The sequence below is a fragment of the Dipodomys merriami genome, unplaced genomic scaffold, assembly GCF_024711535.1.
Source record: "Dipodomys merriami isolate MVZ:Mamm:240054 unplaced genomic scaffold, mDipMer1.0.p SCAF_1, whole genome shotgun sequence".
Taxonomy (NCBI): Eukaryota; Metazoa; Chordata; class Mammalia; order Rodentia; family Heteromyidae; genus Dipodomys; species Dipodomys merriami.
In genome coordinates this window covers 27710209-27735290 of record NW_027202270.1, presented here as the reverse complement: position 1 = coordinate 27735290, position 25082 = coordinate 27710209, and the positions used below count along the sequence as shown (strand labels likewise).

The window sequence follows — 25082 nt, the reverse complement described above, 5'->3', positions numbered from 1 at the left end:
AGAGAGAGATCTTTATATATCTGTCAAAGACAGAAGACCCTCAGTCACAGCCTCATTGCCTATGTGGTTTCTGAGGCCCTTTAGCACCCCGTATTTCAGTTTTTCAGTCTCTTATAAAAGATTGAATGGTGATGCTCAATTCATTCAAAAGCATTTTCTTCTATGGAAATGTATAATTTGTTTCAATCTGTTATGATGGCTGGCATTCTATAGTTTCTATATTTTCTTTGTGGCTTTCTGTTTTATTGCCTCTTTCTGTGTTCTCTTTCTTATCCAGTATACTATGCTTTCTCTGATCACTTTTTAAATATTTGTACTTATAGTGGTTTTATATTTTAAAACAAATTTGTTAGTCTGTTTTCTCTGCTGACATCAGAAAATGAAATTATCTCAATGGACAAATAGATAAAGATGACAGTGTATTGTCACAACTTCCCCTCACACTTTTTAACCTGTGACATTTGAGGCCCAGTCATGTTTTCAAGAAGACTATGTGTGTCTTGTTTTACTATTTTATGTATGTCCTGTCATGTGAGGATTACATTAAACCCAGTGCCAGTGCTTCTTGATGTGACATTTCTATTGTTGAGTTCTTTCTTTTGATTAATCTCTCAGTTAACCTGCTTATCTTTTTGAATAGTTTCTCTTCAATAATGGATATATAGATACTATATTTCTAAACCTTGAAATCTGATCATGTCACTTACATGTAACTCTCAGCACTTACAACAATGCCTGATGTGCAGTACATAAGTATTTGTTGAAGGAATGGTTTGCCTGCTTCTCAAGGGTCTTCTTCCCCCTCCCCCCACTGAAAATTCTAATGTCTTTTGGTTTTTGATATAGGGAAGGAGACAGCTAAGGCTGGCTTGACTTTTCTTACTTGTATGATGCCTTTTTGTATGATTTCTTTTTCCTCTATTTAAATATTAGAAGTTACTTTAGTCATACGATTCAACATTTTCACCCAGATTTGTTTGGGTATTGGTCTTTTTTTTGTTCACTTTTCCAGAGCCTTGCTCTGCTGATTGAGTTGGCTTCATGTTAATTCTGTTTTCTTACTTGAAAACATGGATCTTGTCCCATAAATAAGATGGCTGGAGTTCCCAAGAAAGCCAGTCAGGCATCTTTCTGGAGAAATGTCTTCGTTCCAAGACAGGAAACCTGGCTGAAGAAGACTCATATTTGCAGGATACAGGTTCTGCAGATGAAGGAGGCAGGAAGGGAGTGATACCTGGCAGGGAAATTTGCTTTTGTTCAGTTGCTCAAATGGTTCTGCTACGTGCACTAGACAAAGGTCATCTTTCTATGTGCTGCTTCTAGCTCAGCCCTCTTTTTGTGTCAGATATGATTGAATCTACTTTTTATCCTCATGTTATTGCACATTACTCAAGAAAGAAAACATTCCTCTGTCTTATATCTTTTTCCCCTGGAGTAGATATGTAGAGAATGCTGGACTTTTCAGGGGTACTCTTTAAAATTTCACCTTTCCTAAGAAAGCCCTATGCTGACCTCCTAATCAGTCCCATGACCTCTTGTCTAGCCTCTGTGCCTAAAAGGAAACAGCTTTATCCTCTTCCACCTGCCCTCCAGAAAGTCTGGTACTACATCCCTTCTAAATATGGCCCATGGCAGCATTTTTAGCAGCTAACCCCAGTGTCCAGGACTGGGGTAAATTCTACCTGGTTAATATGCCTTTGATGATCTCAGTTAGAATCTAGAAGGCCCATAATAAATTTCCTGTGCTCATATTGCTATAGAGTCCAGAATGAAACCCATCAAAGCACTTAAACTTGTCTAGAATAAAGAATTTCTAAATGATAAGCCATAGTAAAATCTAGGACAGTTTCATTGCATCACAAAGGCCATTTACCTGGCTGCATCTTCTTCATTCACACACAGTAAAACAGTGCATGGCTAGTGGTATGCCTGGAAATGTTGGGGCTTTTTTTTACCCTTACACTGTTAAATCCTAATTTTTCTCTAAATGATCCTGAAAAAAGTGAGACATGGCATGTAAAACTTCCAAATTGCTTTCCTTGCAACTCCACATAGAGGAGCTCCGCAAAATACAACAGCAAAGCTGGTCTGCTGTTTATGTATCAAGGTAATTCTAGGAGAGCTAGAAAATTAAGCCACAGAAATTCAAAGGGTTAGGAGGGTTTGGATGTTTGTTTGTTTTTATTTTTCACATTGGCAATGTAAAAAATAATTAGACTACAATGCTGAGTATTATGCATATGTATTTCCTTGTGAATATACAGAGGATTTGGTTTCTCTGTCAGCCTGCATCATTGTAATTGTTGGAAATGAAAAATAAAGTCCCTGCTATCAACAGAATATTGGTTGCTGACTTTATTAGTTCCTCAACTGAAGGCCTCGGTGCATATGCTAATCTAACAACAGAGCCGTGTTTGCAATACAGCAAGCAATCCTCACTGTAGATTTAGAACAGAGCCTGTGGATGACACCCAGCTTTATCAAAGGTTTGTCCCTTCTGGCATTGAATTAATATTCACCCTAGAATTTGTTGACAAACCAAGTTCAATAAGAATTTCAGATAAGAATCTGATTCATTCCTTCATTTCTCCCAGTGGGTTTCAGGGTCTAGGGTGTCACTTCCTAATGAAGACCAAAATAACATTAAGGCAACTATCTTCTTGTTATAGGATGAGTCTGGAATGTCCTCCAATGACTTACATGTTAGAGGTTGTTTGCCAGTTGATTGTTCATGAGAAGTCATTGAATCCTTGGGGGTGGTGACCTAACTGACCAGTGGTTACTGCCTTGATAGTATTATTGGAAGATGGTAGAAAGTGGGAGGTCCAGCGTAGTTGGAGGAATTAGGTTACTGAAGGCCTAGCCTGGAAAGATATATCTGTCCCCTGCCCAAACTCCTCTTTATTTCCTGGCTTCTGTGACGTGAACAGCTTCGCCCACCATGTCCTTCCTCTATTTGTTCCTGCCTTACTCCAGGCCTAAAAGCAATGGAGCCAGGTGCACATGGACAGAAATCTTTGAAACCATGAGCCAAAATGAATCCTTCCTCCATGAAGTTCCTTTCTCTCAGGTATTTTTATCAGAAAAATGAAACCTAACATGCTCCCAAATGTCAAGAACATATGGTAAGAGTCCAACTGGTATTTTCTGACCTGGATTGGTCACCCAACTACTTTCCAGAGATAATTCTGAATATAGATTCTATTTCACAGTTGGGTTTGATCTCTCATTTCCTCTCAGATCTATCCCTGTCCCTCTGTGTACCACAGTCACACATGCATGTCTGTTGTGGGATTGTGGGTGTTTGTGTGTGTGTGTGTGTGTGTGTGTGTGTGTGTGTGTGTGTGTGTGTGTTGCTATTACTAGTCTGTAATTCAACTATTGCCTGACACTTTGTGATATCTTTAAAAATCAAAAGATACATGGTACTTGTGTGTGTTTTTTTATTTGTAACGAAGCCTTACAGACAGGTGCAAATAATAAATCCTCTTTTGCAACCCAGAACTCATTGTTGACTATGCATTTTGGGTACATGTAAAAAGGAATATGAATCCTACGATAGTTGATAATGATAGGGGTTTGTTAACTCACTCAGGTTGGCTCTGAGAATAAAGTTGACGTAAAAATTCTAAAAAAAAATCAACAGATGCAAAGCTTAAGCATATTACAATATTGTGAAGTGAAGTTTTACAAAAAGTGGTTGTTGTTATGGCTTGTTTTCCTAAATTGTGCAATGCCTGTGCACCCAGAAATGAGCCAACGAGAAAGCCTGCAGGAGGTCGAGGACCAAAAGTGATTCTCCAACTTGCTAGCAAGCTCAGCTACAATGTCAAATTGCTCATCTTTTGTTTATGGCACATACTGCCTGGCCATATTTCCATTTTTAACTTCGAAACACACATGACAGATGCCACATTCCACATTACTACCTTTTTTAGTCCTAGTCCTAGTGAGGAAAATAATGTTAGATGCTAAATTAATTGGCTTGAAGAAAATTTAAATTCCTAAAAATACCATTTTACTTCTGCTTAGTTCTTTGTCTTTAGTAATAATTTGGGTATAGTTTATAGTTTTTGAGGTATACAACCTGATAGAGGTCATGATTTGAGGGAGACCAATATTCAGCAATAATAAGTAGTAATTTAAAACTAACTTTAAATATTTATTGTATTTATGTGTCCATATCCCCTTTCCAGGAAAATTTTGTCTGGAAACATAAATGGTCATTGAGATTTCACTTGGCTTTCAGATGGTGAAAAAGTCAAGTGGGAAGTTTACAGCTATAAATAAAACAGCACAAGTGTAGAGCCATCATTAAACATAGCAAGTGTGACTATAATGAAAGTTACCTTGAACAAATCAGTTTCTAGGATGGAATTCATTTCTTATTGATAAATATGCTTGATACAATGAAGTACAGCTTCCAGAAAGATAATGGAGCAGATAATTAAACAATCTATTTGGAAACATAAACACACAGACACACAGACACACAGACACACAGACACACAGACACACACACACACACAGACACACACACACACACACACACACACACACACACACACACACACACACCACTGCAAAGAATACTGGTTAGCATAAATCATGTCAGTACAACCTAACATCATTCTGTAAAACAGTTTCTGGCCTCTGACAAGGGGAAAAAAATAGAAAAGTCATTTTGAGTTGCAGTAAGGTTTTTGATTTTGTGGTACGTGACTAACATCTATAAAGGAGACAGGAGCTTAGCTCTTAGCTCTTTTATATGTGGTTTGAGGGTGCTGGCAAAACAAGTCATTAATGTTTCAGTTTCAATAGGCTTTGCATACTAAATAATGTTCTCTGTAGTTATAACTGGCCAGGGAAGTTATAGTCTTGGCTACCTCATGCTACGTCTGCCATTTAAAATCTCTAAGAAGGCAGCTACTAAACCACCCTGCAGCTTCTGTTTGAGTGTCCTGGGGCAGGTGAAGGGTGTTACCTCCATCACATTTGGTCACAGCCTCCACCTCAGCCACCTGCCTTCCGCCTTTGGCATCCTATTCTGTCATTCTGGTAGAGAACAAATTCTGGATAACTATGGGTAGACTTGTAAAGCATGGCTTCAGGTCTCTCTCAGGGAGAGGAGGATCAGGATCCTTCCAGATTCAACACGAAAGTGTCCTCAGCTCCAAAGCTGAGTTTCCTCTTCTATTCAGACTAGTCCTCATCATGCTGACTTTTTCAAGTGGGTAATGACACATAATGCAATCAGACAAGTAGTTGTGTTGGGGGGAGTTTCTCAGAGTCTGTGTTGTACCCCCATTTTTACTTTTCCAGAATTTCTTGTCGTTGCCAGCTCCAGTAATCCCACACTGCAGTCTACGCCATGAGCCAGAAGAGGAGTTAGACAGTGTCCCATGGAGGCATCCTACAGGAGGTTATGGTCATTTTTCATATATTAGTCACAGGACCCTTCATGGAGCTTCCAAGAAACCCTAGCCATGTCACCACCCCTTCCGTCAGTGCTTCCTGCCACCTCTACCTGTACCAGGAAGTAAAACAACTGTATTCCTATTGGGGCAAACACTTATTTCAAGAACAAGAACATATGTGAGCCCTGTGCTGTGTCTACCTTGATGCCGAGTGCCTTGCAGACTCTCAACAGATGCTTACTCAAATGAATTCTCGATGGCCCAAATAGGATACAATGAGGCACAGTCCCATAGACAAGGCACATAGCTGTTAACACTGTTCTGTGTTCCTATCTCTAGCCACTTCTTTCTTTATGCTAGAGATGACACAACTCAACACTCAACACATGAGGAATGACAGCAGGGCACTGCTGATATTTTCTTGTGCACACAAGTAAATGTGATTTGTTTATGGCAGCATTTTATAAGGTGAACTTTTCTGTAGATCCTGGAACTTGAACTCAGGATCTGGGCACACCGTCCCTGAGCTTTTGTGTTCAAGGCTAGTATTCTACCATCTGAACCACTGCTCTACTTTCAAGATTTTTGGTGGTTAATTTGAGATAAAGAGTCTCACAGACTTTCTTGCCTAGGCTGGCTTGGATTTGTCATCCTCAGATCTCAGCCTCCTGAGTCACGAGGATTACAGGTGTGAGCCACCAGGGCTCAGCATCATTCAAGTATTTTTTATAGATTAAGTCGATCTTTGTTCAAGGATTTTGAACTAATAGATATGAAATGGTGGCATGACCTCAACTTGAGTATTGAAAAATTAACTTCTAACACATTTGAATGCAAATGTTACCTTTGTAAGTGGATGACCTGAAAAGAAAAGTGTTTCCATAGTAACCTGAGGGAACACAGAACTATCGTAACTTCTTCAGAAAGACAGCCCAGCACGGACTGGAGATCTGCCTTTGATATCTGCTGGGAAAAAAAAATTAGCTGACAGAATTGCGTGAATAAATGGTTAGAGGATCCCACTTTATTTGTAGTTAATTTAGAAAATAAGCCTTCATAATGAACTGATGAAATACACACTTAAAATAACCAGATGATCCGTCAGGATATTTTTTTTAATGTAATTTGTCCGGTGTGACAATAGAGGTTAGGGAAAGGGATTTAGAGTGGAATCCTTAGAAGATGTCTTTCCACCATTTTACTGACTCATTCTCCTATACTTGTTGTTGTTGCCTAAGAATCTTGAGGCCTTTCAAGCTCCTGCATTTCTTTTTTTCTTTCTCCCCTTCATTTTTCTTCTCCTTTTCCCCCTTCTTAACCTCAGAAAATGTTATGTAAAATCTGCCCTTCAGGAATGGAGATGACATTGTGAGGCTATCACTGAAAAGGACTCTATTGATTATACTTCACTTTCTCTGCGGACACGCTGTTTGAGTTGGTGGCTTTTTTGGAGGTGCCATTAGCTGGAAATGAGTTTGACATCTTCAAGCCACTCTACCATCATTTCCCCTTTTCTTTCTCACAAATGTAACATCTAGTTAAAGAAAAGCTTGTCTGCAAGGTTTTTCTTCTCCTTGATTTTTTTAAAGGTCATTAGAGTAGGAAACAGATGCCTATGGTTTGAAGGAGTATTTCTTTGAAGCACCATTTTTGACTCAGTTAACTGACAAGCTCATGCCCATGGGCTGTGGGGTGGACCTAGAGCAGAAGCCCTGGCTACAATTACCCATCTGGCATCCATCTGGTAGCTTGACTGAAAGATAATACCAGATCACAGAAAAACTATACCCACTGCCAGCTTGGTATAAGCAGGCAAAGAAAGGTGCCACCCAACAGCACTGTGAAGAATAAGTGTTGTCCGCAGGGTATGCATGTTTCTAGCACAACATGAAAAAGAGAGGCACACCAGAACATATGGAAGGGAAATGCTGTGCACGTCCAGACTTACAAGTGCAGCTCATTACATATTCATCCAAGGTCTCTTGGCCACACTTAAGATGCGGGTGTAGGTTGCAGAAACGTTATTCTCATATGCTGGAGACCTACCTGTCTCTTGCTACCCTGGAGGACTTTTGATGAAAAATGTGTTAGCCATATCATAAGGGTGTTGCTTTAACTTACAAACAATGCCAGGAGTACATTCTACTGTCATAAAAATGAGGATTTGGAGCCAGGTGCTGGTATATACCACCTGTAATCCTAGCTACTCAGGAAACTGAGAACTGAGTTTGAAGCCAGCCCAGGCAGAAGAGTCCATGGGATTCTTATCTCCAATTAAGCAGTACAAGTCTGAAAGTTGATATGTGTCTCCAAGTGGTAGAGCATCATTAGCCTTGAACAAGTAAGAACCTGAAATCCCTGAGTTCAAGCCCCAGTATCAGCACCCACAGAAAAAAAGGTTCTTGTGGATGCTATAAAATAATTTAGACATTTATTGATTTGCTACTTTCTGTTTTGATTTCCTCCCTTCCTGATTTATCTGTTTCCTTCCAGGATGCAGTCTACTCCAGTTAGTTCAGTAGTTGAGTTCCAAATCTATTTTTGAAACCACCAGAGATTCACCATCTTTTGATGGTACCTGTCAATTCTAAGAAGCCAAAGAGAGGGATTCAAACTAAAAGAAAACATCTTTGGCCTGGTATAGGGGGAGAAGGATAATAGTTAAGATGGATTTCTTTCCTCTTACCAAACGTTTCTCATACTTATACTCAGTAACAAAGCAATGAAAAGTTTCTCCCTGGATTGGCTGCACAGAAGCCCAAGCTGAACAATTTGGGAGAGAAAAAAAGGTTGACTCTAGAGTCACGAATCACCTGCATAAGAATTGCTATCAAGTAATTATATAGTGCAGGATCACCAGACAATACTAGAATGGAGGTAGGGATGAGAGGAGCAGTCAAAGAAGGAGGATTATGACCTGAAAGGTCAGAGTGCAATACCTGCATGCAGACTGTGTCCTTTGCAAAAGAATTTATGGGAAAACTGACTCAATGCCAAGCCTAACTGCATGCAGAAAAACTACAGTGTGTATACACTATGCCAGAAGAACGAATGTAAGCTTATTTGCTTTTCTTCTTCCAACTTATGGGAGAGCCTCGAGTTCTTTCACCATAATTTATACCAATTAGTCTTTCCACTTAAATCAAGAAGGAAAGTGCATATGTGGCCATAGCTGGTCTGCTCTTCATTAGAGACAATTAAGAGTTAAGAGAACAGAAACACATCATAGGATTAATGGTAAGAAAAGGCACCCGGAGAAAGATGCAGGAAGCTGGAAAAGATCTTACTGAGTTCAACAAAAGAAACTGATAGCCTTCATGATCTGAGGCCAAAGGTGTAAATAGTTTTAAAGAGACCTTAGACCCAGCTATGGTTTAAGCAGGGATAGTAGCATCATAGCCATGTCTGGTTGTTGCAAGCCTGGCTGAAGTATTCTCATCTGTATTTCTTTTATATCTCCTGTTGTATTGCATTTATTAAGAAATGTTCTCGCTCTCTAAATCCAATTCATTAGTTTCCCTTCATGGATAAGAGAGATGGCATTACTGATGAGAGAGAAAAAAATACGTAGTAACCTAATCAGCCTTGGTAAATTCCAGTCTTGCTCGTTATTATCATTGAGGTTGTATCCTCACATTCATACAGGGCAGTGACACCCAAGAGAGACACTGGGTATAAAATGTCCTCACGCCACTCTTAGAGCCCTTGCTGCTTATATCATTTTGTCCTTTCCCAAAGGGAAGGAGGGAGATTAGGGAACACTTAATTGCCTTATAAACTGATTGACAAATTGGTGATCTGATGCATATGGATGATCTTCTGAGTGAAATGGCTCAGAAGCTGCTAACGGGAATCATCAGGAGCCATGATTTGCACACCCTCTGCAGGGTTATTACAGAGAAGCGGAAGGATGGGTTGATTATTATCTTTCCTTCTTTCTGGGTTTTTTTTCCCCCTTGAATGTTTTCTTCACCTCCAGGGAAATGCATTCTAGCAGCATGAACACCACTATTAATCAACACTTGTAGCAATAATCAGGGAGTGAAAAATGGTGACCAGAATCTGTGAATGCACAGGCATAACTGTCTTCCGAGTTTGCCTTTGTGATCATGCCTTGGCATTCGAACATGGATAATTTATACAAAATGAATGTTGACACCTTGAGAGGTGCAAAGATTTATAGAAACAGTGCTTATATCTTCTTCATCCAGTTTTAAAAAAAAAAGAAAGAGAAATTGTTGCTGGTCATGATGAGTAATATTTTAGAACCTTTAAAAATATACTTGCTTTCTTTGTGTTACATTTCGCTGGCTAGACCCTTCGTTCCTGACATGGACGTCATGAAGGGCAAAGTTAGAAGTCTTTGGTCCTAATTTTCCCTAGAACTTTCACTAGGAGGGAAGGTGTGAAAAATAATCAAGAATTCAAAAACACAAAAAAATAAAACCACCCTAGTTCCCAAATTTCTTTCTAAGAGCTGTCTGATGTTCTTGTCAGTGCAGGAAGAAAAGACTAAAAGTTAATGTTGAACCACAGTGCTGATTCTGATCCCACCTAACACAGAGTACTTGTGTAAGTAAATACTGAATGCCCCTTTGGCCTAGTGATAAAACTATGCACAAATGAAGGCATTTTAAAAGTAGGTTGCCATTTTTACTACACAAAGCTATATACTATCTACTATCAAGAGGGGAAAATCCTGAGGTGTGTATACACATTAAAATTTTACCCAAACCTTAACTGAATTGGAATCTCTATGCCTACAGCCCGCAGAAGGTCCCTAAGCTATTGGCCTTCAAGAATAATGGACGAAGACTTACAGGAGCATATGACACCCATCCCCTTCTCTGAGAATCATTCCTGTCATTAAAATCAATGCAACTTAATTAAAGCAAATTATAGATAGATACATCTATAAATAAGATATTAAAGTGTGCTGCTGAATATGATAATTGCTGCATATTTAGCAATCAGTGTGTGTGTTCTGCTTTTGCCAGGAGGAATTCCTTTCAGTGGAATCAATGGAGCTTTATGAAAAACCATCCAAATTAGAGGGAGAACTGATGAGTGTTATAATAACACAAAATCACTGTTTCAACTTTCATTGCAAAGAAAGGAAAGCAAAATATGTCCATCCCTCTTTTTTTCACTCAAGGAAAATATTAGATGTGTTCTCCTTAAGAGGTGGATGTTTTTGAATTTATAAATTTTAATTTTTGCATTCTCTTCCTCCCAAAGGAAGGCAGAGGGAAAATAATGATCATAAATAAAACAATTCAGCTTTGGGACTTGTGGGGGGGGGTACCCCAGTGCCTGGATGTGCTATTTTTATGCCTTGATGACAGAAAACTAATGAAGTCCACACATACTGAACTTTGAGATGGTTTGTTTCACTTCTGTAGCTACTAGATTGTTTGGGTTTGTGCACATTTTCATGGATTAATTCAACATAAATGATCTAGGAAATAAAAACTCATTTTCATCACCCTCTTACCTCCCTCACTCCCTTATTCCTGTCACTTTTTTCCATAAATAGTGAAAAGAGAGCTTTCTTTTCAGGCTAATCTTAAAGTATATATTTAAAAACCTTTCATTGCTCAATTTAGAAGTCAGTTACAGAAAACATAGGGTTAATTAAGTCACCCTATGTGGCCAGAATTATTCTCAAATGTATGAAAATAAACACTAAATTTACACAAAGACAAAGATTTCAATGTAGAATGTTCTAAGAAATAGAAGAAAGAAAATCACCAGGCAACCAGCCACCTGTGGTAGAGTTTAGTAAGGCATTTACAAAGACTCTATCATTGGAGCACTCTCTGTGTGTTTATTGTTTGTCTCTGGATAAGGAAGGAAGAAAAGAAAGAGGGAAAAAAAAGAAAAGCAGTGCAAAAAAATATAAAAGAACAAAGCATGACTAGACAAGACGTTTTGGAAAGTGATTTGTCTCTTTCACTCAAGACTTTCTAAATGCCTTCCAGATACTGATGTAGGTGGGGGAGAGTTAACAAAGTCCCCAGCCCTTTGTGGAGCTTATGTTTGTAAGGAGACATACATAATAAACATGATAATGCCCAGGAATAAATATGGAGCTTGGCTAAGAGGCTACTGCCCAATGCTGAGCAAGGAGTGCTATTTTGATATGGTAGTCAGGGAAGCTATTGGGAAGAGGAGACTTTTAAGTAAGGCATGAGCAAAAGAGGGGCGAAGACCTGACTATCTGGAGATCTGGAGAGGGGGTTTTGCAGGCCAGGTAGGACCTGGATATACAAGCATGAGTGAGTTAGAGGAAGCAGAGCATGGGAAGAGGGCAAGAAAAAGACAAGATCAAAACTGTGTGGGTCTTTGGGGATGAAATTATTAAGTCCATTGTGTTTGCCATTCTCATCAGTTGTTATCTCTGATTTTCTAAGACACATCTGTAACGCGCAGTAGTCATCACACTTAAGGCACAGAAGAAGGGGTGACATTCGTTGCAGCTCACTATGTTCATCTAAGTTCTAACTCAGTGATTTTCAAGGAGATACGGTCTATGATTTCATTCCAGAAGCTCTCAACGCCAGAAGCTATTATAATTTGTTTAAAATTGTGACATGTAAGCTTCCAGTCTAAAGAGATGCATGCAGGTTAGGATAGCATTCTTTCATGCAAACCTCATAGCTCTGTGTTTGCCATGGAGACATAGTGCCCCATAATCAAATCCTTTTGCTTCTTTCTGATGTTTCCATGGCAGTGCCATGACTATCCACCTGCACATTCTACAATAATTGTAAGAGGAAGTACCCACAGTCCCTCACCATGTTCACCACAGATTTGTCAGCCTTTGTCTTCCCTTTAATCCTTACTCCAATCCTTTGTAACTTTTTTTCAGAGTTGGTCCCAGTTAGCAGGAAGAGGAAGGGCCTAAAGGCATGGCCTCTGGACTCCTTATTTGAGTGTTCTATGCATACAAAAAGGAGATATCATGGGACATTTTCAAACTAAGCCATCCTCTGAGATTTGTACTGTCAGTAGTTTGTAACTCTGCTAATGGATACACAGAACAGCAGGCCAGTTTTGTTTGTCATAATCTGTGAGTCAAACTGCACCCAATAATAGAAGAGCTATTGGAATATTTATCTGTAGCATAATAAGAAAAAATATTTTATGGGCAAGGGAGTTGGCCCTATGGGTTACTTTCCAGTACCATGGAAAGAAAAGGAAAGGGAAGGGAAAGGAGGGGAGGAAAGAAAGAAAAATATATTTACTTCTGAAAGCTATGAAAACATTGATTTAATGAGTCTCTGTAATTCCCAGCACTTAAATAAGTCATCTATTTAAAGAACAGGGTATTTGAAGACGTTATCCAGGAAGGCATTGCCCATCCTATGCAGTAGTGACTCCTTTCCAGCACTCATATCATTTCCTCTTTGAGTACGTGGTGGCTGTGGTCCTGATGCTCTGTATATAGGTTCTCGAACAATTGCCAAGTTCCCTCATCTTAAAGATCCTTGATTTCAATTATTCTTAGAAATTATCATTTAGAAACACATTGAAGGGTTTGGTCGTTTTTCTTCGGGGGCCTTACTAACTCCCATTTCTTAGTGCTTTGTCCTTTCTGATTAGAAACATACCACTGAAGGTATGTTGTCTTCACCTACAGGATGAAGAAGTAATCAAGGTGAGCTAATAAAATTGTGACAGCAAGCCTAATGCAATCTGGAGCAGATCTAAAATCCTTTTGCAAGCTCATTCTGTTTCTGTTGTTATAAGTTCTCATGGTTTGGTATTGTGTGATTATTTGGCCAATAGGTATGTGGGGGAAAGGGGAAGGTATGAAGTCTATACAATGTTGGAATTCTTTAGAGTCACAAGGAGGAGTGACTGGTAGTTGTTAACTGAGTTGCACACCACTAGAAATGTGGTAGACTTTGAAATCTCTTTTAAAAAATGACTTGGTTCAATTCTGAGCCACATGTTCCTATGCTCCAAGGAATGTAGTGAAAGAGGCTAGATTGCTGCTCTTTCCAAAGCATTACACTCTCCTGTTCCCTCTCACTTGAGTGTTGCTGCTCTTTGAATTACAGTGTTTGATCTCTGTTCCCAGGGAAAGATGACTCGACCCATTCTTTGTCTGGATGGGTTATTCCCAGGGGATGACTCTCAAATTGAAAATGATGTTTCCCCTGTGAACATTCTAAGTTTAGATCCAGCCATCTTCATCTGGTCAGTCACTTACTTTTGGGTTATTGGTATAATTTATGCAGTTTTGCTGTCTGTAAAATGAAAGTGAGTTTCCCCATGGTCCCTGGGGAAGATGCTCTGAGGTACCCACCCCTTCACTGTTAGGCCAATTGACAGTTGGGAGATGCAGCTTGCTCCACTTCCACCCATGTGACTTGGATTAATACTGGTGTTATTTTCTATACCAAAGCCCAATTATATGATGGAAGATTTTTAGTAATTGGGCCCTTTGGATTTTAAATCCTCTTAGGTCAGTGCCCATGAGACTAGCCTTCAGTGGGGAGAACTGTGGGGCTTCTAACAGAAGGAAAATCTGATTTATAGGTGGACATGGCATTACATCTGTCACAAATACATGACGAATGGGCGTTATGTTTTCTAAAATATAAATCAACTCCCCCTGGGAAATGGTCTTTCTTCCAAATGGATTATACCATAAGAAATTCTTTGCAATCTTTATCCTGAACTTCCACTTTTCTTAATGTCAAGACATTGATAAGTAAACATCCCTGCATATTCTTTGGCATGATGTCTTAAGATGTTAGCAGCACTGGGCTGCTGTTTGCAAATCACCTCACATTTCTTCAACTGAGCCCATAAAACAGTACAAAAATATTAAGACAATAACTAGATATTGGTTTCCAGTCAACATTCACACTATACTGGGGCATAATGAATAGACCCTTAGGGATTGTTTTGAACATGTTTCTCCTTAAATGTGGAGAGAATCACTTGAATGACATTCAAAACATTGTCACTGCTTAGTTGACAAAGTTGGGGTTTACTTTGTTTACGAAGAATTTCATGGAGTGTTGGCTTCTTTTTCTTGGGTCTCTTCATTCCTCCTACCTGCCAATCACTTGTTACGTGAAGCTTCCCTTCAGATGCTATATCTTTGTTTCTCTAGAAGAACTGTCCCTGGACAGACATCTCCTAAACATAAATAGAGGTGCTTTCAAGATTGGAGGCACAATGAGTGGGCCTTCTACTGTACTAGAAAGCTGGGACTCTGCTCCTTTAGAAAAATGCACTAATTGGCTACCATAGAGCTTATAGCTGAGTAGTAGCAGTCAGTAGATAAGTTGAGATGAACTCACTCCCTACCTATGCTCAAACCAACTCTGTTGTCATCCTCTTTCCATCCTGCCACCAGGACTGTACACCACTAGTGCTGGTGTTTATATTTGATCCCAAATAATTCCATAATATTTCACCTCTATACTGTTAAAAGACAATTATCATTTCTCAGCTTCAGACATGGAAGGCAGGTTCCCATCCAACTGGAGATTATGCTTAGTTACTGTTAGGTTCCTGAGACAGGCTGGCTAGATTAGTCTGTTTTCTGTGGGTAGTTGGTTAGTTTGTGATCATGTTTCTCTGTTTACACATGTCATATCCTACTTTTAAGGCTACTGATATCATTTAGTTGGCATTTTACTCTTTATTTATTCAGCTTATAACACATGCCAGAAAAAATATTGCAAATATAAATTAAACAATATTCTTTGTCTCCAAACATTCATAATCCAACAGGGCAAAAGCAAAAACAATGCAAAAGGTCATTATAACACTCTGGGTAATTATTATTAAAACTATAATTTCATACCATCTCTGCCCATCTGTCTTTTCATTCTCTGACTGTCTTCACTCTCTTTCCAGTGCTGTTTTGGGGACAGTATCATATCACTGAAGAATCTTCCATTAATTCTTTACCTTAGCCAGAGCTAATTAAAGGCTCATGGAAACAGATCCACAGGACAGAGAAGAAATCTTCTGCAGATATTTTCCCTACCAAGAGAAAAGTCAAGTTCAAAGTAATTGAAGCAACAAGTAGTAAGAAATAATATTTGCTGAACATACATGTCAAGTGGTTTATACCCTGTGGTTTGCATGCATCATACTGTTTAACCCTCACAATTACCCATTTGAGGTAGAGATGATTACTAGTTTCATTTTGCAGGTGAGAAAAATGAGGCTCAAAAGTTAACTTGGATCAGGTAGCACACCACGTGGTGAATACAGTCAAACCAGGTAGCTTCTTCTAGAATAAAGGCACAGAACAGCTGTGTCCCACGGTATGCAGGCCTGAGAGCACAACCTCCTAATGTTCCTTTAGAAACTCTCATCGGTTACTCGATAGAACTATTTTGATGACTGCAAAATCCTTTATAAATGTAGTATCTTATGATATCCCGTTCATGCTGTATATAGGTAGACATGCGTCTAGACATGAGCACATCTTGCCAATAGGAAAGACACTTTGAAAGTTGGTATTTATCCCTGTGTTGTTTGCACAGCCCTGCCAAGCCTGTGGTGGGGCTCCCAGGAGACTCACTCCCCCAAGCCAGCCCTGGCTGCTCACTATGTCCCGTCCACAGTGGCTCCCAGGCTTCTGATGAAGTGGACGCACCTTGTGGATGACTAGCTGTTTGTTTGGTTGGTTTTAGTTGTTGTTTTTATTTTTTTACTTTAATGTTGACTACTGAAACACACCCATACCCAAGTATTGTTTCTGTCTTATTTCGTCATAGCTCTGGAAGCCAATTCTCAAGCTTTAATCAGATCATAAGTACCATACCGTCTCCAAACCAGAACCATGCCCCTCCCCAGGTCATTGCACAGAGCAAGCGCTTCCTACCCAAGCAGCTTTGTCAGACTCCACTAGGTGGACTTCACAGAGCAGGCCTAGTATGGGTAGATGTGGCTCGGGTGAAATTTTTCAAAGCCATCTTAAGCAAAGGAAAATGAGGCTTTGATGTAGGCTTTTACTACTTCCTGAGCAGCTCGGGAACAGAGAGGAAGATACTCTTCTCAGTGGTTTCCTTACATCCAAACTTCCACATTCAGTTTCTGGCAAGTCCAGGAATGGCTTCTCAGAAACATTACCCAGTGCAGACGTGGTGTCCTCTGACACACACAGCACCCCTCACAGGGGCCTCCAGCACAACCAGGCTGCATCCATTTCTTGGCTCATATGAGACACTTGAGCTGATCTTTTATTGCTATCTGTATGTTCTGATAATTTTATTTCCTGGACCAAGCTCTTGGTTTTGAAACAGCACAATAAAAAAAAAATAAAGAAAGAAAGAAAAGAAAAGCAGTGTGAATTGGCAGGTTTGAGGTTATGAGTTAGAGCTGGTCTCTCACTGGAAGTCTCAGCTCAAAGTATTATACAATTATCACATTTCAAAAGGACTGTTTGAACTGCATCTGCTCATCTTTGGGGTATTTTTCTTTTCTTTTTTTAAAAAAACTTATTTTCACCTTTTTTGTAAGTGGATTATCTGATACGTTCACTTTACATACTTTAATTCTTATAGTATCAATCCATATGGTTCTGTGCTACTAAAATCAAAGACAGCAAGGTTTGATGGTTATAAAAGCAGTCAATCAAGGAGCCCTTTGGACAAGTTTTGGAGGTTGAAAATAACAACAAAATGAATGCAACCCAGGATTGCTGTAATAGCGCTAACCACCCCCCTTTCACCCATTGTCATTATTTTGATTAAAAGGTGTCTAGAAGCCACTGTAGGTTTGCAGAATGCAAAAATTATTGCAGAAACTTCCTCTATTAATGGAAATTATTAGAGGGTGGAAATGGTACTCGAGCAGCAAGAATGACATTAATTATGCAAAAAGCAGTCGTATTTGGCAGTTGGCAACCGCTCACTATCCTTCCACAGTCTTCCATGGGTTTGTGCATAGCCAGCATTAGAAATCTAAAAGCTTTTTATTTTGGCAAAGTTTTCACAGTACTTGGACTTCCCGCATCCAGATAAAAGATAATTTGGAAGGAAATTACGTTGGTGAAATTGAAGAATTCAGTAATGAGTTCTGTGTAGATGAATCAATGCCCAATTAAATGATTATATCAAATCTAACTTTAAATGTTGACTTAAAATAATCACATTTTAAAGACTTTGAAACTAAGATGATATATGCATGTACTCAGAAGAACAACGACTGTATTTCTCAGCCTGGTGTAGAAGAATGGAGCTTCTTTATGGATCCAATAATTTGATTATGGGAGAGAAATTTAGGGTGGGAATTAGCTGAATGCTGAGCTTTAGATTGGACTGCAATATTCTAGATTGTTTTCATAGTTCCCATGTTCCCATTCTCTTTGACTACTTTTCTCTATTTCTCAGAGACTTTTTTTCTTTCTTCGTGTACATCTCTTTTCCAGGCCTTTTTTTTTTTTTTGTATATAAGTGCTCTCACTAACTTCTATAGAATCAGATTGCTTATTATTGTTGTTTGCTTGTTGGTATTGTGTGTGTGTGTGTGTGTGTGTGTGTGTGTGTGTGTGTGTGTGTGTGTGTGTGTGTGTGTGTGTGTGTGTGTGTGTGTGTGTGTGTGTGTGTCTCCTAGGGCTTGAACTGAGGGATGGGCACTGTCCCTGAGTTTCTGTGCTTAAAGCTAGTGTTCCATCACAGGAGCCACAGTTCCACTTCTGACTTTTTGGTAGTTAATTGAAGATAAGAGTTTTGTGGACCTTCCTTCTCAGACTGCTTTAGAACTGCAATCCCCAGATGTCAATCTCCTGAGTAGTGAAGATTATGGGCATGAGCCACTGGTGCCCAACAGAATTGGTTTTTGGTTATCCACAATGCCACCCTCCACATTATTGTTCCTTCATAATAATGAAGAACAACATTGGAGCAATTGGAGCAACATTCATTATTCATTCATTCACTCATTCAGCCCTTAAAGAGCACCAGAAGGTTTGTGGCACTAACCTGACCATAGGAAAAGCTTCCAAAACTAAAGAACTGGGTATGCTTTCATGGGTACAAAGTACCCAGTCAGGACTTATACAAATTGTGATGGGGACTGAGGCATTGAGTGTAGGAGAGGAGGGTAAGATAAAGCTAGAGTCATGTTAGGTTGTTGTAAGTGAATGCCAGACTAAAAATTATTATTTTTGTACTTGGTAGTGAGCAAGAGTGTGTACTTGATTTGGTTTTGTCCTAGAAATAACTGCTTTCAGAATGACACCTGTTTAGTCTTTCTCTGTCCTCATTTTGTCTTCATCTTCCTAGACCTGGAACTCATCTGATAAAGGTCAGTCACAAAATAATTTCATTAATGTAATTTGGGAAAAAATATGCCTATAAGATTCCATAAGCCATGGTCAGCTGGTTCTGTTAACTCAGTGAATTAAATAGATGTTTTCTATGTAGCCATCCAGAGCAAGGCAATATGTCCGGCATTCTTAGTAATTCAACCCATTAATTAAGATTCCCATACTATTTTACTGGTATCTTTTTTTTCGGGGGGGGGGGTGGTCTGGTCGTGGGCCTGAACTCTGGGCCTGGGCGCTGTCCCTCAGCTCTTCAGCTCAAGGCTAGCACTCTACCACTTGAGCCACAGCACCACTTCTGGCTTTTTTTTTCTGCTTATGTGGTGCTGAGGAATCGAACCCAGGGCCTCAGGCATGCAAGGCAAGCGCTCTACCACTGAGCCACCTTCCCAGCCCTAGTCTACTGGTATCTTAAGCTTAAAGAACTATTTCTGTCACTCTGAGTAATGGCATAATTAAGATTTCTAGAAGTTTTAGTTTTATATTCTAGATCCCAGTTTGAATCTGATTTTTAGAATGTTCATAGCTTATTTTTTGTATTTTTAATGGCTATGAAAATATTGAAGCGAGATAAATAAAAGTGACAATTACACTTACTAAAACATAAGCATCACATAGATCTTGTGAGAGGAGAATTCACCCCAATAAGTAAAGTAGTCTACTATCTAACTGGTTTAGTTCAAAAACCTCACTGGTCACTATGGAATCCAATGGGTTCTATCCAATAACTTCCCGAAAAGATATGTGAGTAAGACTTATATTTCATTGCCTTAATACATAATAATAATCAAGGTGCTATGCTAGACTTTGATACTGCAGTAGTACAAAAGGGAGACACTGTTTCACTTTTGGATAGCTTACGGGGCAGAGAGGTGTTGTATAAACCAAATGAATAGACTTATTACCATATATGAATAGCTGAAAGAACTGTACATAATCTAGGTTGTTATTTCTTTAAAGGAAATCAATTCTTTCTTGGAAGTTGCTTTTGCTATACCAAATACAGACAGACAGATAGTAATGCCTCAAGCTTTGTGAAATAAATATTGGTAAGGTCATTTGCGTTCGCAATTGGGGCTGTGATGTCCTACACATAAGAGAATGCTGCAGATGGGCACAATTTCACAGTCCATCTCGTTGCCTCCATAATTTCACCAGAACTGTCAGATCTTATGTCACAGTTCTTCATTTAGGAAATGCCACAACAATAACTGTAATTTTCACTGCCAGGCTATGAGGCAGCATTGTGAATGGGAGAAGTGTTGCTTTGGGGTCAAACAGATTTCAGTTCAAAACCTGGCTTTGCCTCTGAATGACTCTGACACATGTTGGTTAATGATCTCTGAACTCTCATTCCCCCTTGTGTGAAATGTGGCAGAGATGGAAGTGGTAGCACTGATTGTAACTTACCGTACCTATTTTAGACTCTCTCAGTCAGTCTTTTCTCCCTAGTAACTGTACATGGAGGTGATGAGGAAACAGAAATATTTGGAAGAACAGAAAATGTTATATGTGTTTATATGTCTAGTCTTTATAAATGAAAGAATATTTAAACTGTATTAGAGGATTTAGTGAATGAATATCATTTATCAGCTAAAAGGGCTAGCATGAACTCCTGAGAGAGAATATGAATGACTTCTACCATTTAATACTTGGAAATACTTTGCTCCTTTTGGGATAAGTAAGGAATCCTGTTATAGAGTATGAAGAAATAAAACAGCAGGAAATAAATAATCCATATAATACATAGATACAAGAAACAATTAAAAACAAAATTAAGTACTAGATAATAGTATTTAGTATTCATGTCACTGAAACTCTACCAAATTCCTTTGCATTGTACCTCTGGAACCTTCAGGACAAGTGACAGATTTCTTAGGGAATACTTTTCCTATTACCTTTCTTCCTCTATCTTTTCATCAAATCTTTGTCTTTTTCAACTGTGAGTTGACATTTTAGCCAGAGTTTTAATATCTCTATTTGTGGGAAGACAGATGGAAAAGGAAATGAGAAATGGTATCTGGCTCTTTAATTAAAGACACAAAGCCAGAATTTGATCTTCAAGTTTATTGGCAAGGCACAAATGTATGCACACGTGCATGGGGACACACACACACACACACACACAATTTGATAAAGCCAAATTTGTAAAATTGTATCCACAATCATAGTTTCTATGGTAACTGTATCTTGGGCCCAGATATAAACAGAGCTGGCAGGAGATGTCTGATTTTCTTTTTTGTGAAGACAATCATAACAGAGATAGTTGAGGTTATTAGGATGTTGTGGCCCAGTGGACATATAGCTAGGAGTTGGATGGTACTAGCATAAGATTGCATGCTTAAATCCCAATGAATATTTTATGATTTCATAATATAGATACAGATTACAGATTACTTGGCTTTGTCACTCAGCTCTAAAATCATTAAGTACCTGCATATAGTTTCTGCATTAATAAGGTGTAAGGGGTCAACATAAATATGGAAACTATGAACAAGGTAAGTTGTACAAGTGTGTACAACTTAGACAAGACTTCCTGATTTGCTGTTCTAACTCACATTTCACAATAAGAATTCTTTAAAAGGCTTACCCAAGTTATTTTTAAGATAATTTATTTGCTACATTTTCTAAACTAGCAGATGTTCTATGCTAGTCTATAAGCTGAATACCCACTTATTTGGCAAAATTACTGAAATCAAATTAGAGACAACAAACACTTTAGAAATAATGGTTTGAACGAGTATGTGCAGTTTTGCCTCTCTGGATATCATATTTGTAAGGGCACACACTTAAAAATAGGCATAATATACTTTACTCTGCCAAAGAGAAATGATTAAGCAACCTATTTTGATTAGTTTTTGTTTAGAGTATTGCCATTAGTTCTTCTCCAAACATGTAGCATTTTAGCAGAAGGTTTTAACATTAGTAGATGCTCCAAGCCAAGTTTATGACTTTTTAGCAGTTTTCATGATATTGAGTTCTTTAAACATCTTCTAGCCAAACCTATAACCAGGAAAATATAATGGCATCAGACAAGGTGATGAGCTAGGCATGGTAGTGCACATCTGTAATTCCCAGTACATGGGAGGCTAAGATAGGAGAAGCATGGTCCAAGACTGACCTTAGGCAAAAAATAAAAAGTATGAGGCCCGACCTGAAAAATTAAATAAAACAAGAACAAATAGTGTTGACAGTACAGTTCAAGTGATAGAGTGCTTACATAGCAAGCATGAGGTCCTGAGTTCAAACCCTAGTGGAAAGGGAGAGGAAGGGAAGAGGAGGGAGAAGGAAAAAGAGGGAAGGGAAGGAAAAAGAAGGGAAGGGAAATATAAAAGACTGATCACAAACCTCTATCATGATGCCAACTTGAAATGAAAGACACATTTCCTAAATGATATCTACAATTTTCGTGCTTTGTATTTTCATCATTATCTATGACTGGCATCGTGAAACTCATTTTTGGTAGAAGATCTGAATAAAACATTTTTGTAGACAAATTATATATGTATAGGTGAGTAAGCCATGTTGCTACTTTACATAGCCTTTCCACCAGAGTAGCTTTAAATTTTTCTTGGGAAAGCTGGGTTATAGGACATAAATTACAACATTGGCAAAAATGTGTCTTAACCTGGAGAGGCTGGAAAACTGTTTAATACTGAACTGTTTCCATTTCTCACCACTAGACATTTGCAGAAAAAATCCTGTGTGGTTTATTCTTTTGGTTTTAATGAATTGAGGATATTTTTTAAAAGGTTTGAAATGACTTTTTATTTTTCCCTCTGTCATTAATCTGCAAATGGGGGAAACAAGGAGGTTAAATGGCCTCTTTAGGATATTGCTTTATGAAACTGCTGATCCTAGCAATGCCAGTCTAGAAATACATACTAATTTAAGGAATCTTGAATGCAAGCAGCAAGCGCCTTCCTTTTGAAGAGAAAAGACTAATGGCTTTATTTTTAACAAGGCTCTTAACACCCCAGCCAGGAGCAGGCATTGAGTGAATGAAACTGGGAGACCTCCCAAGACCTGAAAGCATCCTAATTTGACATTCCTCCCAAACACCCAAGCCCTCCTCATAGGCTTGCCATAGGCTGTCTTAATGCAGCCACAGAGGCTTACCATGTGCAAGGCAACCGAGGCACAAGTTCTTCCTGTTGTTTGGAGTAAGTCCTCAAAAGGTTTCACTTCCTGAGCTATATCAGCACGAGAAAGATAAATCTCCCCACCCCTGGATCCCCAATCCAATCCAGGCACAAGTTCTAATGTTACTCTGTTGTGTGAAAGGCTAAGTTTCTGTTATGGATTAAGTCAAAGACTGTTTTTATCAGACCTATATGTAGGTCATTATAGTGGGGGAGGGGGGAAGAAAAGAAACTGCAAGATCCCAAGTAAGATAAAGGGCTTAAAATTTTAAATGGATCGAAGCCACTGACCTGTGTGTGTGTGTGTGTGTGTGTGTGTGTGTGAGAGAGAGAGAGAGAGAGAGAGAGAGAGAGAGAGAGAGAGAGTGAGTGAGAGAGAGAGAGAGAGAGAGGAGGGAAATTACCTAATAAGGAGTAGTTTAAGTAGGAATCTCTCTGAGTCTATTTGAATGAAGGACAAAATGAGAAATGAGCTTAAAAATGCCTCTGCCTGTTTTATTTCCCTCATTCCTTCCTCAAGTGGCCTGACTTCCTGAGGATTTAACTACTACTTCTTAACATAGGCTTCTGCTTGGCAGCCCTGTCTGTAATTTCCCACCCTCCCCTTACAGCTATTTGCAAGAATCTTTGTACCAAACACACTCATCTATATTGTTACCATTTTTTATCATGACATTAAAAATTGATCAAATTGCAGGCATAGATACAACAAATTGTGATTTATCTATATAATAGAGTCATATATAGCCATTAAAATTCATGTTTCTTGAATGTATGCAATAGCAGAGGAAACTTCCAATAGGAAAGAGACAAAGAGAAAAATCATATACCATTAAAATATGTATATATTTATAAATGTAAGCAGAGATCACCTTTGGGTGGTTTTCTATAATAATCATGTAGGGAGAAAAAGCAGTTAAATCTATTTTTTAATAATGGAACACAAATTTATTCCCATCATTTCCATTAACCAGCAACTTGTCCCTGGAGTGTCTTGGAATACTAAGCTTGTAACTCAGGAAACACAAATGTTTCATTAATCCCATTTTTGTGAGTCATAATAGGATAAGACAGTACAACCAGCAATTGTTTACTTATTAGAAAGCTATCAAGGGTTTCAACACCATGGCATCTGATTTTTGCCCTGAATCCATTGAAATCACTCTCAGTAAAGCCAATCATGACATCATTGCCAATTCTGACATATAACTTTTACTGACTTTATATTGGTCACTGCTCAGTTGCCAACAATGATGTCCATCCACTCTCTCAAAGTTCATAAGGAGCAGATTGCATAGCATAGTAATTGATCTGCAGAATCAAAAAGAAGCTTAAAGGAGCAAATCCTTGGATAAACCTCCAGAAATGCTTTTCCAGCCACAGAACTAAGCTACCAAAGGGAGTTGCTGCCACTTCTAGTCAGGAAGTATTAGGTTTCAGAGCCACCCAATGCCTACATCAATAGTCACTATGATTAGGAAGGTGTTGTCATCAGGGAGCCACCTCTTATGCCACTGCTAATCATCAACAGTCCACTCACAAACCAGTGGCAACGTTGTCCAAAGCTGCCACAGGAACACCAAGCACCAACTCCTGTCCTGAAGGAAGGACATATTCTAATAGTGAATGCAGTCACTGCCTTAATCCCTAAAGTATTGCTAAATGCTGGGCCTTACCTTGACTCACAGCCAGTGCATTGGCTGCCAAAGAGTTCTGGGAAAGAAAGTTTTTGTCTTTCTGGGCTCTTTAGTTAAGGGTGTCACTCTGCAAGAAGGGAGGACTGGGTAAAGCCACCAACAGGCTACATACATCACAGTCCCTGGCTCACTGCAGTTCTTGATGACATTTGACACTGTTGACTATTCCTTCCATCACAGAACTCTCCTCTTGATTTCTCTACTAGCACTTTCCTCTGGGTCTCATCTGGACCATATTTTTCCTATACTTCCTCCTAGGTTCAACTTTCTTTGCCTACCCAATAATAATAATAATAATAATAATAATAATAATAATAATAATAGGAAGAGGGAGAAGAAAGAAGAGGGGAGAAATGAGAGAAAAGACAGAGAGTGGGAGAAGGAGAAGAAAGAGGAGAAGGGTGGGAAAAGAAGAAGGAGGAGGAGGAGGAGGAAGATCATTATTTATGTTCTTTTCTCATATTTTTTACTTCTATGTTGTCTCCAGACTCTTCCTGGTCTCCCTCCCCCAAGGGTTTAA

At 38.9% G+C, this 25082-nt stretch overlaps 1 protein-coding gene and 1 non-coding gene across 3 annotated transcripts in view; both read left to right on the top strand.

Annotated features, from left to right (window-relative positions):
• Positions 1-25082, top strand: part of Pard3b (par-3 family cell polarity regulator beta) — a 990481-nt gene that overhangs the window by 899870 nt on the left and 65529 nt on the right. The window lies entirely within an intron of this gene.
• LOC138835254 (small nucleolar RNA SNORA40) lies at positions 3425-3549 on the top strand. Its single transcript, XR_011374537.1, has one exon. It is a non-coding gene; the product is annotated as a small nucleolar RNA SNORA40 (small nucleolar RNA).